The 16,483-nt window shown below is 35.2% G+C and overlaps 1 long non-coding RNA gene across 1 annotated transcript in view; it reads left to right on the top strand.

The window, feature by feature from the left end:
* LOC140696875 (uncharacterized) overlaps positions 1-16,483 on the top strand; it is a 221,847-nt gene that overhangs the window by 190,071 nt on the left and 15,293 nt on the right. The window contains exons 3-4 of the long non-coding RNA XR_012073475.1: positions 4,941-5,168; positions 8,318-8,413. This is a non-coding gene — a long non-coding RNA (uncharacterized lncRNA). The remainder of the gene's footprint in view (positions 1-4,940; positions 5,169-8,317; positions 8,414-16,483) is intronic.

The following is a 16,483-nucleotide window of genomic DNA, read 5'->3' as shown; positions in this document are numbered from 1 at the left end:
TATTTCTTACATCTTAGTCTGGAGTAGGTTCTTTATAAAGAGAGCAAAATGTTCCCAGTTTCATTTCTCACCCTTCTTGTGTGCACCGCTCATCATAGAAGAAGGTGTTCTCATTCTGAGATCTTTCTGTTTAAGAAAAATAATCAGTTTCTCAAACTAGAAATAGACATGTTCTAGGAAATGCACCATCTAGACATAAGTCATTGTATGTGACTTTGAAGGTTTTTTTTTAAAAGGCAACTTGGATTGCTGCCCATGCTACTAAAAAACAGAGAAAGGAACCCTACGTTTTCTGAAGTCCTCGGTGTCTGAAACCAGGATCGTCTATTTGAAATATTTCAAAACTGAAATAAAACATAGCAATAGCAGAACTCTGTGGTTGGTGAGATGTGGCCAAAATGAGTGTGTTATAGTCATTTGCACCTGTCTGTGGACTCACCAAAATCTTCTTATCATCAACTTATACATAACAAACCTCAACTAGTTCGGTGCCTACCGAAAATTTCGTTAAATATTTATCCTGAAAACATAAAATTGGCATTTTTTAAGTGCAAAATAATCTATTTCACAATGTTCTATAAAATAATAAGTAAGGTTGCTAGAAAATAGTTCATTTTATTGAAACCTAGATTTTGTTTTATGATAAATTTCACTTTTCACTTGAAATGTTCATTCTAATTCTTTTAATTTTTTAAAAAATGTGTCCCTGTCAAGAAAAAAAATTGATATCAAATGATCTTGAAAATACCATGCCTTTGACTGTTTAAAGAGACTGAAATTTTATTAGTAGGCTTTTGATCACTTAGAACAATAGAGTATCTTCTATTCATTTTCAATAGGACAAGGCAGTATTAAAACAAGACCATCCCATCAGAGAAGCTTGATTATTTTCTCAGTGTTTTAAATTATGCATATGATTGGTGACACAAATACATGTTTAAGTGGTTGCAAATTTTAAAAATCAATATTCCCAAAGAACTAAAATTATGCCCAATCATAAATAACAAATTAATTCACCTGCATATTTTGATCTACAACTTACCCTATGAACACGAACATTTTATAAAAGAGAAATATCTCTTCACATCAACTTCATGTTCATTATATTTCACATAAATATAGTTCAAATCAAGCACAGGCCTTTTCAAAAAGAAAAAAAAAATTTGAACTGTTCACTGTTCTTTTCTTTCCCAGATGATCTGGTGTGAGATGTGGCCTGCCATGTTGCACCAAGCCCTCAGCAACCAGGACCATTGTTCCCAAGGGAAACGCAGCCTATGCGGGAATGCAGTAGTGTGCCCTGCAAGGAACGTGGAAAATAGCATATGTCACTACTGTACAGTACACAACAGACAATTATGATTCAACTGTCCAAATTATAATCAGTTTGACAAATGTCCACAAGCGTCTTCATTCTATTTTATATTTTCCCTAAGACAAGGCAATCACACAACCAGACAATTCCATCAGGGAAGCTTGTTAGCTGCTTAGTCTGTTAAACCCTGGTTGCCATAGCATCTAGAGTTGAAAAAGCTGCAGATTGGCATGAAAAAGCATGTCGACAATTGCCCTGTCACAGCATGCAAGCCAGGTCTGCTCAAAGGCAGCACACTACAAGTTTTCTTTCCCAGTTTGCACTACCCCATGCTGTTTAATAATATCCATTTACTGGTATTGGGATTGATCTAGCGCAGTGTAAAATTCACATCTAGTGAGGCTTTGCTTTTCACATGGAGTGAAATTCTTTAACAAATGGGAGTATGGCAATTAATTTAGAAATGTAATACTGTATATACTAAGAAGTATATTTAGATTTAATAGAGAAACTGTCCAAAATTTTAATGCATGGTTCTTAAAAGAGCCAAACAGTTTTTCACCTGGCAATTTTTCAGTTGACTTTCTAGTCATTTCTGAAGCCTAGTCATACTTGGGAGATGATAGACAGCATTCAAAATTCAGTAGCACATTTTAAACATGTTTTAATCATACCATAGTCTTTTTTTTTCTTTATGTGCCTTGTATAATTTAATTAAGGATATACATTTCTAAAATAACTGTAATTTAATTAAAGATTAATATCATGAACATTAAAATTATAGTCTAGAGAGCAATGTGCATCAATTTTTTTCCAGAGGGATCATATACTTAATGGTGATAAATTACCATATATTAATAAGAAAAAGTGTGTTTCTACCGAAGGGTATTCAAATCCCTGCCAACTCTCAGATTTATAAAGTGTATGGGTTTTAAATAAAGTAAAGCATGTTTACAAACAACCATTGTTAACTTACTGGAACTATAAAAATGTGAAAATGTCTGAATAAGTTGTGAGACTTAGAAAATAATTTTGTTCAGAAGTTTATATTTGTGTTACTCAGTCTTTTCTTCTTCCACTAACTCCAATCTAATATGTCACTTCAGTTTAGTTTTCTTTCAGTGCCACAAAGGAAAGCAGTATCTTAAAATATGTACTTGAGAGCAAATTAACCTAGCAAACAAATAAGTATTTTTCTTTTTCTTTCAAATTGAGATATTTTCTTTATTTTTTGAAATGCTTGTTCTTCCTATTAATATCCACTGCTTTGCTCTCCTAATAACATAAAATCACATGTAATTAAGTAGAAATTATCTCATTTTTTGAAACTTACACATGAAAAAAGTTAATAGTTTACTACAATGTAAGAAAGGAAAGTTAATATTTACAATAAAATAGAGATACTGAAGTATGATTATTTTTCATATTCCTGAACTGTTGAAAACCTCTTTTTCCTAAATAAGATTATCAAAGATTTTTTAAATAGAATAATCAAAGTATAGCACCTTGGTTTTACATGTACATACAAGTGTTATATATCAGTATGAAAATAGTGTCACTGAGTGAGCCTCTTCAGTGAAATTCAGTATAAATTTAAATCCATCATTTTCTAGGAATTCTCTAAAGTCTCAAAATCTTGGGATGAAACTTGGTTCACATATGGTGTCCATGAATGTGTTTTCTTATACCACATCTTCCAGTTTAAAAAAAAAAAGAAGAAAGCTGTTTACTTGTTAAAGGTCTTTTTATAAGCTTTGATGACTCAAAAACACCTTCCTTTTAACACATGAAATTTGGCAAAGAACTTAACCATGTTACCATTTGAAAGACTGATATTTTGAAAAAGAATTAAAAACAACAGAAATTGAAACTTAAGTTGGCTTTTGCGTATAGAACATAATTTTCTCAAATATATTTTTTTAGTATAAGGATTTACTATGGAAAGTTATCTGCCAGAATCTTATAACATATCAAAGCTTAGTTACCCTCAATGAACAATGGTGTGTAGCGGCTCAAACTTTACCCTGATGTATTAAGTTAAAAAAACAAAGATTCTTGGTATAGAATTACAGTATCTAAATAGATAAATGTGTATGTCAAATAAAAAGCTTGACCAAAGGCTGAAACAAAATTTCTTTTAATTACTCTTTTCCAGAAAGGTTGTATTTAAACTTTTGTTTCTCATTCCCTTAATTCACATGCAATGCAGAGCAGTGCAGTTCTTCAAGTTGGATTAAAGGAGGCACCACCTCTTAACACGTCTTTAGGATATGTATCTTCTTGCAGTCCTCAAAGTATTTGGTGTTCAGAACTGCACAAACTGGGTAGCATGGAAATGAGAGTTTATGCTTTAACTCAGAGTACTTTTGCTTTAGCCCAGATATCTCAAATCTTCCCTGTAACCCAAATGCTGCCTTTGTCTACGATTTACAGACAAATGTTGATCTTCATAACTGTGCTGTGTTAATATTCTTCACTCCTGCTGCTTTAAAAAAATACATATAAACTGCATTTTTTATACCTGGTTTATTTCATGTACATTCTTCTACTCTAAAATTGGAAATTATATGATGCTGTCTGAATTACAACATATCGTTGGATATCATTATTACTTTTGGACATCCTCTACAAAGTAATCTTCCTTTCAGTCATTTTGATTATTACAAAATTGAAATTAGACAAGAAAATATTGATAAACCTAGAAGAAGAAAATGTTTATAAACCATAAAATAAAAAAAACTTGAGATAGCAAATAGGTTACATCTTGCAGTGCCATTAGTTTCTTGCATAATACAAAGGGTAAATGTCATAATAAAGACACTAAACTGCTTTATTTTGTACAATAAACACATCCTGTTTATTCCCCAAGTGCACTACTACCTTACACAAAATGTAGGTTTCATATAAGCACATACATTCTTATATAAGGTAGTTCTTGTTTTTCCTGGGTGATTTTGCCTTATTCTGAAATTTTCTTCACCTGACTGAAAGCACATTAACTGCTAGATGGGCATCACACTGATGTCTCCATGCTGTAGCATACAACCGTGAATTTGCTACGATCTGTTTAATCAGCAGTGTATTGATTTTCCGCAGCTTTCCTTCATTTTAGCCCCATAGCAGGCTTCTGTAATTTCCTTTGGACAAAGTGTAACCAAACTGTGCTAAGTGATGTTGATTTGCAGGCAAAAGTAAAGGGGTAAATATAAATTAACAAGCTATAAACATTTTACAAGTGGGGAGTCAATAAAAACAGTGTCTGCAGTTTCTTTTTAAAAAAATGATTTGAAGCAGATTGTTAACAAACGTGGCCAAAGAAACTGACATGAGTCTGAGAATAATTTTTGCGCTTTGTGATTAAGAATTGATCAGTCTAAAAGCCTCGGATGCAACCGAATCACCCATAAGCTGCTGGCCTGAAAAGGCTCAGCAGGGGCTGGTATTTGTTTGTTAAACTCCCATGATTCCAAGTAGATAATTGGTCTGTGAAGTTCATGGCAGAATCTGAATTTGCTTTCTTGCTTCCCAGCTGGCTGAGCACTGGTTTATAGACTTCTGTGTACAAATTTAGCCAGCAGCAAACCTCACATCTTTAATATAAAAGGTGTTTTGTTGTGTTTTTCAGGTGCTGAGTGGAAAGCCCACACTCCAGAAGCTCATTAAAAGGGCCAAGTTACAGTACAGGTTTATTTCTGTCACAGCGTTTCTGAAAACAGTGACAAGGATTAATATGTTTCTTTGGTACTGGAAAAAGCCTGACACAATCCCTTGTGAATTTGATCATCTGTTTCATTGCCTGTATAAGATTCAATCTCCTATTATATCCTGAAGTTACAGCTGTAAACTAATGCTGGTAAGAATTCATAAGCTATTGCAGAAGCCTGGGGCAAAACTAATTGTTTTATTCAACAGTCCCTTATTTATTTATTATTTATTTCATACCCTTCTCCTATCATCTTTTTTCCCACCGTTCTCCTCAAAGTCAAGATGATCTTGGCTCTTTGTCTGCCAGCACAGAGCAAACGTAGAGACATTGGGCGATCATGTTTCCAGGAGCTTTCAAAAAAATTGATACAGATCAGTGTATTGCAGAAATATGGCCCACTCTAAATTGTTTTGTAAAATTATTCCTACTCTCCTTCCTTTGAAGTGGAAATTTCTTATTAAGCAATATCTGCACAAACATTACAACCTTTGTGTTCTTCATAATCATATGACATTAGGCTCTATATGCTGATGGTTGCTAAGTTTCTAGGACATGATTTAACATGTGGTACATGCAAATCCTAGTAAAGTGCGAACTATATCATAAAATGATTCTGTTTTACATCAAATTAGATAGGGAAATAGCTATTTTCTATTTCCAAAAATTAAAAGTTATAACAATATGCCATATGGTTACCATAAAAAGTAATCTTTTAAACTGAGGACTCTCTCTGTCTCTTAATTTCTTTAAATCTCTACATCTCTCTGGATTTCTCTCTAAATCAATCAATCTCTCTCTCTCTCTTTCTCACTTTCTATCAAGTTGGTAGAAAGGAATATTTATTCCTTACCTACCAGTTTTTGTTACTATGGCAAATTACATGTCATATTAAAAATTTTAGATACAAAAATTTATATTCAAAATTTCAAACGTTAACGCAAGTCCAAAATAAGACACAGAGGATCCCTAATAATCCGTTTGTGTACATTTTATAAAAGTTGGTGGAAATTAATGCAAGATTAGACAGAGCGATATTCAGGCAATGTTTGAAATTAGACATTAAGCTTCCATGATTCTTAACAGAAGTTGAGTGCTAATTCCCTATGCATCACAAACATTTTAACCCATAATAACTGATTGTAAATACAGTATGAAACTAGCAAGAGCCTTATTTACACCTGCCAATTTGCTGCCCTCCAGCACTAAAAACAAAAACAAAATGGTAGCACAAGAATTGCCAAGCAAAACACACTCTGCCCCTCATGTACGCTCCTTTCTATTTCCACAAACAGAACCTCCTGCTTCTTGTTTTCCATCAACAAATTCAACTATAGGATTTGAAATAAAGTTAAGAAAGAAGACATTTGCATGACATGACAACAATAAATAATTGTTAAAACGGTCATTTCTTTCAAACATGTGTCCCCTCAAAATATTGTAAGTATGGTAAGGGTTTCACAGCACTTCTAATTGAAGAGTAACACATGTGCCATGCAATGCATATGCTGCAATGGCAGCCACTGATTTTTACCGAATAGCTACAAAATTTGCGCTCAGTTTTGTTCATACAATAAAAGCCCATATTATGCATTTAAAAAGAATACATCATAGATATTTTGGTTGATAAAGTTGCATTTTCTGTTGTTTTTCAGCTCCTGTACTTCCCTATCATACCTCATTTACATAGATAATGGCAGCCCAATTATTTCTGTTTCTATTTTTTTAGAACCTTAAAATGTCAACATTTTAGTGAGGTTTTCCCTACTGCCTTAATTCAATGAAAATAATTTCTGCTAAATGTTAGTCAGTGTTTTACCCTTCTATTGTGGATAACAATGATTTGCATATCATTGCATATATTACTTGTATATATTAAAATAGTAACATAAGGCATATAATAATGACTTACATATACATAATGATATGAATAATTTGTGTATCAATAGCATCTTTTTGCTGTGAGCTCAATACTTATTTGACATTGAACTCTATTCTTAAAAATTCCATACATTGAGAACCGAAAGAAATCATACATGAGCACAGAGTAGTAGTAGTAGAGGGGTGCAAAATGGGTAAAGGGGTCAACTGTATGGTGATAGATGGAAACCAAATTTTTGGTGGTGAGCACACTATAGTATATACAAAAGTTAAAGTAAAATGTTGTACACATGAAATATATAATGTTATAAACCAATGTTACCTCAATAAAAATCAATTTAAAAAAGGACACACACATCTTAAGTTTGTTGAGAACAAATATTATTTTTATCACATAGAAGAAAATTGAGGATTACTCCATGGACCAAAAATTGGTGGCTGAGCCAAAGTAAGAACTCAGTACTCTTTAGACTTTAGATCACATCTTAATATTTCATGCCAAAGGTTTATGATTTCCAAGGCTGGTAAACACATATGGGGAGATCTGTGTTTTATTGGCTAGATTATAGGATCCTAAAGACAGGATAAATGTCTCATTTAACTTTTAACCGACACTAAACACGTATTTAGTATTCAGTAAATATTCTTTAAATTGAATAAACTGAGGCTTTCAAGACATAAATTGCCAATATATGCTATCTTAACAGATTATATCAATTGTCACTTATGGTAATGATGATCAGTTTTTCAGGTCAATATATTGCAATTACAAATTGTTGCACAGATAATACTTACTGTGCCTTCTAATGGGAAATAAGACGAATAAGAAATTTTTTAAAAAACAGTAAACAATGTCTGGCATGCTTGCATTTGCATGTTGCATTACTCCTATAAATAAAAAAGATTAGCTATCTTAGGAGAGAAAAGGTACAATTCTAAGAAATGTCTTTTTCTTTTTTTGGTAAGCCTGTAAAGTATAGAACCCTATGAAACATTAGTAAACATGAGAATAAATACAAGAAGAATGCCATAAAAAGCATGATTGCTGTAGGTTTATGAGAGAGTACTAATCCATCCATATCATTCATTAGAAATTACATGTAAAAAATACAAAGTTTTGGTTTTGAGGCTGTTTGAGTAAGTAAACATATTTACAATGAAAATCTGTACCAAGAAAGAGATTAAGACAGACATAATTTGTTAAAACAAACTTTGATAATTTTTCTACAAATTTCTGTTCTAATATTAAATCCTAGAGAAGACAAACATTGAATTAACTAATGTAGGTCTATGGTAGAAATCTGGGGACTATTTCTAAGGGCAGAATTTGTGCCCAATGTCAATCAGACACTTGAGAAGTGCTGTTTATTTAGGATGATTAATGACTATCTAATGTCTTTGTTGATTTTTCTTTGCAGTTACGTGGTGGTCTCAAGTTTATTTTGGTAATGAAGCACTGTTCTGGGAAGTGAATTCAAATCTTTCATTCTCATCTATTTAACCTTTGGATTTTGGTAAGTGGGAATTGTGCTTTGTTCCCTCAATTTCCTTTATCCTACCTTATAACACACCTTTTCATTCAAATATGCACAAACCAGTGAATTAGATGCATACTATAATGTAGTGAAATCTGTAGCTGCCCTTAGTTCAAGTAACTTCAGAAAGTTGAAATAAGTTAATGATCAAGTGTATGTGAATAGGATATTGCAGATCATAGTGTATTTGTGCCCACAGTGAACAAAGTGAATGATTTGTGCTTTCTCAGCTTGTTCTCATTCGTCCAGTATTTTTTTAATTCCTTTATTCCTGAATGAGTCCAAACACATGACTCTATTCACTTATTTTAGTCTTCATGCAAAGAATAAACATCCCAATTAATACAGGTGTCATCAGGGCAGGTGATGTATCCTAGGGAATTTTATAACTAAAATAACAAGAAAATAATAAATATTTACATATGGTATACAGATACATTTATCTCATTATAACAAATAATACCATAGATATGACACCTAGACTAAAACTACTTCTTTATTCCCAAATCATAGATTGTCATTTTTGTTGAGCTATTTGTTTGGGAATTTAAAATATGGTTATCTGACTAATTGATTCTTCTTACAGGAAGCTATTCCTTTGGGGGCAAATTATAACATGAGGGAGGAGACTGGGCCAAGTGAATTTCCAAGCTTTAGTCAACAATATTTATTAAGCTCCTATGGTATAAGAGAACACTATCGGGTTCTGTACGGAAATAGTCAAAAAACGAGGGGAGAGTGCAGGATTCCTCTCCACAGAACATGTTAGTATATATGAGAAAACTAGGACATTCATTAGGAAGGCTTAGATGGACACTTTTATTAACCAGAGTTACATAAGTGCCACAAAAATGCCAAGTGGAGGTGTGGTCATAATCAGGTGGGATTCATCATGGAAAACTTTCCAGTAAAAAAAAATTTTTTTAAGGTTTTGAAGTATTTAAGAGCTATTGAATAGGAAGGTGAGAAACTTAATAGGCTCACCAGAGGAGAATTAAATGTCATTTAACAAATATTAAGTGCCTTCTATGCTCAAGGCACTATGCACTTTGTTGATATGCATAAGACTCAAAGAGTGTGTCTGCCCTCATGATCTCTCCATCTAGTGATGGAGACGTACAGACAAACAATAATAGCATGTGCCAAGGCTCAGGAGCAGAAGTATACACAAAGTTTCCAGAGAAAGGAAAAACTCTTGTTTTTCTGCACTAAAGAGTCCATATAGAAGAATAAAAATTAATTAGTTTATAGGAAGAGCTGGAATGGGTCATCAGTCGACAGATGATCTTGAAAGCGTATGACTCAGCTGGAAACAATTTCCGTCCTGAGAGCTGTGAATCAAACTCCAAAATATCATCACTGTTCCAGGTTCCTCCTTTCTTTCTGCTCTATGATTCATAGTGTGAAACTCTGGAACTAAGAAGTGGAAACATCATGGGCCTGAACTTCCCTCTAGCTCGCAGTCATGTGCACGTGTACACACACACACACACACACACACTTTCTCTGTCTTAGTTGACTGGCACCCCATTCACCCAAACTACAAATGTAAGAGTCATCTTTTCCTTTCCTCCACACTTGTACCAATTCCTGTAAGCACTACATCCAAAATACTCCTTGCATTTAGATGCTTGTTACCATCTTCCCTACTACTGCCCTAGTTCAGACCTCCAATTACTGGGGTTATTAACAGTAGTCTTTTACCTGATCACCCTTAACCCTTATCGCTCAGAATGTAGTCCCTTTCTGATAAGCAGAGTTGTATTTAAAGATTATAAATCAGATTATTCCACTCACATACTTAAAACTGTTGATAACCTTTCTATTGCAATGAGAATTAAACCCTCAGGTTCTGTATCATGGCCTGCCTACACAGCCATGAATGATCTAACCCCTCAGCATTCTTCCACTCATTCTGCCCACACTGACACACTTCTTATTTCTGTAGCACATTAAGATCATTTTCTTACTTGACTGTGTTTATACTTACTATTTGTCCTTCCTGCAACATTCTTCACTCTAGGTGATTATATCCACTTATCTGGCTCCTCAACTTTCAGATCTCAGAGGCCTTCAGAGTCCAGTCTATTTAAAGTGGTCTTCTTTCAACCAGGCACCACCCCTGTTTTATTTATTTATTTTTCATTGTAACTTTTACTAGGTAGAACATAAGCTCCATAAAGCAGGCATGTTATCACTCATGTGTGTTTTTGTTTCCCTGCACATAGAACAGCTCCTGCTTCAAACAGTGTACTTGATAAATACTGTGGGATGAATGAATGGTTAGAATATGGCTTTGGAGGATGTATACAGCATGGTTTTTGACATGAGGCAAGTTTTGGACTAGCTGATGAGAACCAAGGAGAAATACTAACACTATTGCAGTAGCAAAAGTAATTCTGTATCAGTAAAACAAAATTAGTAATAGGATGTTCTGGGATATTCTTCCACGGTACACAGCAGGGAGAGGAACAGGGCTATTCAGGTTTGGAACTGAACTAAAAAAGGATAACAGGATCCGAGAACCTAGAGTCTAGTAGAATGACTGTACAACCCAGTTTATTCAGGACAGCCCCAATTTACGTCTGTTGTCCCAACTTAATTATTATCTATGGCCCCTTTCATTCTCAAGGGAGTGTTCCTTGGGCGAAAAACTATATGGTCATTCTAATTCTTTGGTGCTATAGAACTATCCATGGAGTTCCTACAAGCTAGTGAAGTATAAATGGAGATTCCTGGGTAGTTCTGTACCATGTTACTTGCTCCTCTGAGATGCAGAACAACTCAGAATGTTTTCCAAAGGCAGAGGCCTCAGAGGGATCAACATGGACTTTTCCACCAGCTGCTCCAGTGATTGTGTAGCAAGCAATCATCCAGGGAGCTCAGCCTGAGCTCCTGTGAAAGTGTCTGGCGAGAAGGAACTAGCACTACTACTGCTGATGCAAGAATGGCAAGTGCTGCACGGAAGCATCAGGTCAAACCAAAGATGGAAGGAGGCCCAGCATGCCATCTGGGCCGGGTCCACACTTACTAAGCTAAATACAAAAACCTGATCAGGTCTCTAATGGCATTTATTTAGCATTCAGGTAAAGTGGGCCACGTGAAGACTACGCTACGTGAACAAACCGTGTAACTGTGTGGTAACTCTTCTGCTGGATTTGCAGATACGGGTCTAACATTCAATTTTCAGTAGATTTCTTCCAGGTCTGAGTTTAGAGAGAATTTTTTAAATGCAGATTTAACAGGTTTTCTCTGATGAACTCTATTATAATTTTTGTCATTAGCAGAATTAATGTAGTAGTTAACACACACAGGTACTTTCTTGTGGGTTTGCGTATTTTATATCAGTTAACCTCTCTATAGGCATGCCTCAGGGATATTGTGAGTTCAGTTCCAGATCACTGCAATAAAGTATCATAATAAAAGTAGGTCACATAAATGTTTTAGTTTCCCAGTGCATATGAGACTTAACATGCATACTATACTGGAGTCTATTAAGTGTGCAATAGCATTAAGTCTAAAAAATAATATAAATATCTCAATTAAAAACTACCTTATTGCTGAAACATTGCTAACCATAATTTGAGCCTTCTGTGAGTTGTAATCTTTTTGCTGGTAAAGGGTCTTGCCTCGAAGTTCATGGCTGCTGATTGATCAGGGTAATGGCTGTTGAAGATTGGGGTGGCTGTGGTAATTTCCTAAAATAATAAAACAATGAAGTTTGCTGCATTGATTGACCCTTCCTCTCATGAACAATTTCCCTGTAGCATGCAGTGCTGTTTAGGTAGCATTTTATTCGCAATAGAACTTTCAAAATTGGAGTCGGTCTTCTCCAACCCTGCCTCTGCTAAGTTTACGTAGTATTCTAAATTTTTTGTTGTCATTTCAGCCATCTCACAGTATCTTCACCAGAATTAGATTCTATCTCAAGAAATCACTCTCTTTCCTCATCCATAAGAAGCAACTCCTTATCTGCTCAAGTTTTATTATGAATTTACAGCAATTCAGTCACATCTTCAGACCACAATTCTAATTCTACTTCTCTTACTGTTTCCATCACACCTTCAGTTACTTCCTCCACTGAAGTCTTGGACCCCTCAAAGTCATCCATGACTGTTTGAATCAACTTGTTTCAAACTCTTGTTAATGTTGATATTTTGACCTGGTCCCATGAATTACAAGTGTTCTCCAAAACAGGCAAAATGGTCAGTCCTTTCCAGAAGGCTTTCAATTTACTTTGCCCAGATCAATGAGAGGAATCACTGTCTGTGTCAGCTATAGCCTTACAAAATGTATTTCTCAAATAGTAAAACTTGAAAGTCAAAATTAGTCCTTGATCCATGAGCTGCAGAGTGAATGTTGTGTTAGCAGGCATGAAAACAACATTAATTTCAATGTATATCTCTATCAGAGCTTTTGAGTGACCAGGTGCATTGTCAACATGCAGTAATATTTTGAACGGAATCTTTTTTTCTGAATGACAGTTCTCAACTGTAGGCTTAAAATATTCAGTAAACCATGTTATAAACAGATGTGCTGTAATCCAGGCTTTGTTGTTCCATTTATAGACCACAGCATAGTAGACTTAGCCTAATTCTTAAATGCCCTAGGTTTTTTGGAATGGTAAATGAGCATTGGATTCAACTTAAAGTCACCAGCTCCACTAACCCCTAAGAAGAGAGTCAGCGTGTCCTTTGAAGCTTTGAATCCAGGCAATGACTTCTCCTCTCTAGTTATGAAAATCTTAGATGGCATCTCCTTCCAACAGAAAGATGTTTCATCTGTATTGAAAAATCTGTTGTTTCATGCCAACTGTCACATGAAAAGATGCTCAACATCACTAATTATTATGGAAATACAAGTCAAAACCACAGTGAGATATCACCTCATACCTGTCAGAATGGCTATTACCAAAAAGACAGCAAATAACAATATTGGTGATGACCTGAAAAAAAGAGAACCCTTGTGCACTATTGGTAGGAATGTAAATTGGTGCAGTCACTATGGAAAACATTATTGAAATTCCTCAAAAATCAATAATAGAATTACCATATGATCCAGCAATTCCACACCTGAGTATTTATGCAAAGGAAAGAAAAGCACTGATTAGAAAAGATGTATGCACCCCTGTGTACATTTCAGTATTATTTACAGTAGCCAAGCATTGAAAGCAACCCGAGTGCCTATCAACAGAGGAATGGATAAAAATGATGTGGTAAATATATATATACACACACGTGCACACACACAACAGAATACTACTCAGCCATAAAAAGAATGAAATCTTGCCATTTGCAACATCATGGATGAACCTAGAGGATATTATACTAAGTGAAATAAGTCAAAGAAAGACAAATACTGTGGAATCTAAAAAAACAAATGAGCAAGCATAACAAAACAGAAGTAAAGTTACAGATACGGAGAACAAACAGATGGTTTCCAGAGTGGAGGGGAGAGGGGAGAGGAAAGAAATAGGTGAAGGAGATTATTAACATGGATAAATTCCAGTTGCAAGATAAATAAGTCACAGGTACAAAATGTACAGTGTGGAGAATGTAGTCAATAACTTTGTAGTATTTTTCTTTAGTGACATATCCTAACTAGTTTTATTGTGGTGATCATTTTGAAATGTATGGAAATATCAAATCACCATGTTGTATAACAGGAATTAACATAATGCTGTAGGTCAATTAAACTTCAAAAACAAACAGGCAAACAAACGAACTCATAGGAAAAGAGATCGGATTTGTGGTTACCAGAGATGGGGATTGGGAAGAGAAGGAACTGGATGAAGGTAGGCAAAAGGTACAAACTTCCAGTTATAAATTAAGTACTAGGGTGCAATGTAAACGTAATAAATATAATTAATACTATTGTATGTTTTATACAAAAGATGTTAAGAGAGTAAATCCTACGAGTTCTCATCACAAAAAATTTTCTCTATTTCTTTCATTTTGTATCTGTACAGAATGATGGATATTCACTAAACTTATTGTGATAATTATTTCATGATGTATGTAATCAAATCATGCTATACAGCTTTAACATACAGTGTACATGTACAGTGTACATGTCTGTTGAGATGATCATGTGGTTTTTGTCCTTTCTTTTGTTGATGTGGTGTATCACACTGATTGATTTCTGAATGTGAACTATCCCTGTGATCCTTGAAAGAATCCAACCATCTTTTTTACGTGTTGCTGAATTTGGTTTACTAATATTTTGTTGAGGATTTTTGCATCTATATTCATCAAAGATATTGGCCTATAATTCCTTTTTTTTTTTTTTGTAATGTCTTTGTCTGGTTTTGGTATCAGTCTGATGGTGGCTTCATAGAATAAATTTGGAGGTATTCCTTCCTCTTTAGTTTTTAATGATCATAGGTAGATCTTCCGAGTAACATGATGCAGTTTCTACATCAGCATTTTCTGCTTCACCTTGCACTTTTATGTTATGGAGATGGCTTCTCTCCTTAAACCTCATGAACCAACTTCTACTGGGTTCAAACTTTTCTTTGCAGCCTCCTCACCTTTTTCAGCATTCTTAGAACTTGCGCATAACTCATTGTTTTTCTCTTTCTACATTTATCTCTTTATCTTTAATTTTTGACATTTTAATTATATTGTGTCTTGATGTGGATCTTTTTGGGGTTCATCTTGTTTTGGACTCTCTGTACTTCCTGGACCTGGTTGTCTGTTTCCTTCCCCAGGTTAGGGAGATTTTCAGCCATCATTTATGCAAATAATTTCTCTGTCTGTCTTCACTCTCCTCTGTGTCTGTGACTTCTGTAATGCAAATGTTATTGCAGAGGTCCCTTAAACTATCCTCATTTTTTAAATTATTATTTTTTATTTTTTCTATTTAGCTTGGATGCTTTCCACTACTTTGCCTTCCAGATCACTGATTCATTTTCTGTATCATCTATTCTACCCTTGATTCCCTCTAGTGTATTTTTCAATTCAGTTATTGTATTCTTCAGCTCTGATAAGTTCTTTTTTATATTTTATACCTCTTTGTTTAAGTTCTCACTGTATTTATTCATTCTCCCAATTTCCGTGAACATCTATGAACACTGCTTTGAACTCTTTATTGGGTTGATTGTTTATCTCCATTTCATTTAGTTCTTTGTCTTTACTTTTGTCTTAGTCTTTCATTTGGAACATGTAACTCTATCACCTCATTTTGCCTAATTCTCTGTGTTTATTTCTTTGGTATTTGGTAGGTCTCTTCTATCTCCCTATCTTGGAGAAGTGGTCTTATGTAGGAGATGTTTATGGAGGCGAGCAGTATGCTCCCCTCTGGCCTCCAGAGCCAGATGCTCCAAGGTTGTTTCCTATAAGAGCTGCATGTTCCTTTTTGTTTTGATGGAGTCGACTGCTGCAAGCATGCTAAAATACGGAGCTGGCGTCCAGCACATTTGCTGTGTGTGCAGATAGGTGGGACAGGTCCCTAGAACAGATGGTTGTACGCCCTGGTAGCACACAAATGCTGCAGGTAAGTTGCTGGGCAGGGCAGGTTCTTAGAGTGGCTGGGTGTGATGTCCAGCAGACCATGACTCCTATGATTACACTGGTGGTTACGGCAGGCCCCTAATGCTAATAGCCAGTGTCATGTTGGCACTATAGAATGAGTTCACAAAAATTTCCAGCAGCATCTCCATCCCTAGGGGGAGTCCCAACTCCTCTTGCCCCTTCAGGAGGCTTTCCAAGATCAATAAGTGGACCTGACCCCAGTGTCTTTCAAACAGCTGCATCTGAGCTAGGACTCAAAGTGAATGAGTGTTTGAATATGCCCTTGTTTCCTGTAGTCCTCTGGCTCTCCCAAACATAAGCCCTGCTGGTTTTCAGGGCTAGATGTTTTGGGGCTTGTCATAATGTAGGACCCCTAGACAGAGGAGCCCAAGGTGGGGTTTGGACTCCTTGCTCCTCGGGGAAGACCTTCGTGGTTTTGATTTCCTTCTGCTTGTATGTCACTACACCATGGGTGTGGGTCCTGACCAGACCTCAACTCCACTCTTTATCCATTTATTGTGACACTCGTATATCTTTA

The sequence above is a fragment of the Vicugna pacos genome, chromosome 6 (genome assembly GCF_048564905.1).
Source record: "Vicugna pacos chromosome 6, VicPac4, whole genome shotgun sequence".
NCBI lineage: Eukaryota > Metazoa > Chordata > Mammalia > Artiodactyla > Camelidae > Vicugna > Vicugna pacos.
This window is presented reverse-complemented; position numbering and strand designations above follow the sequence as displayed.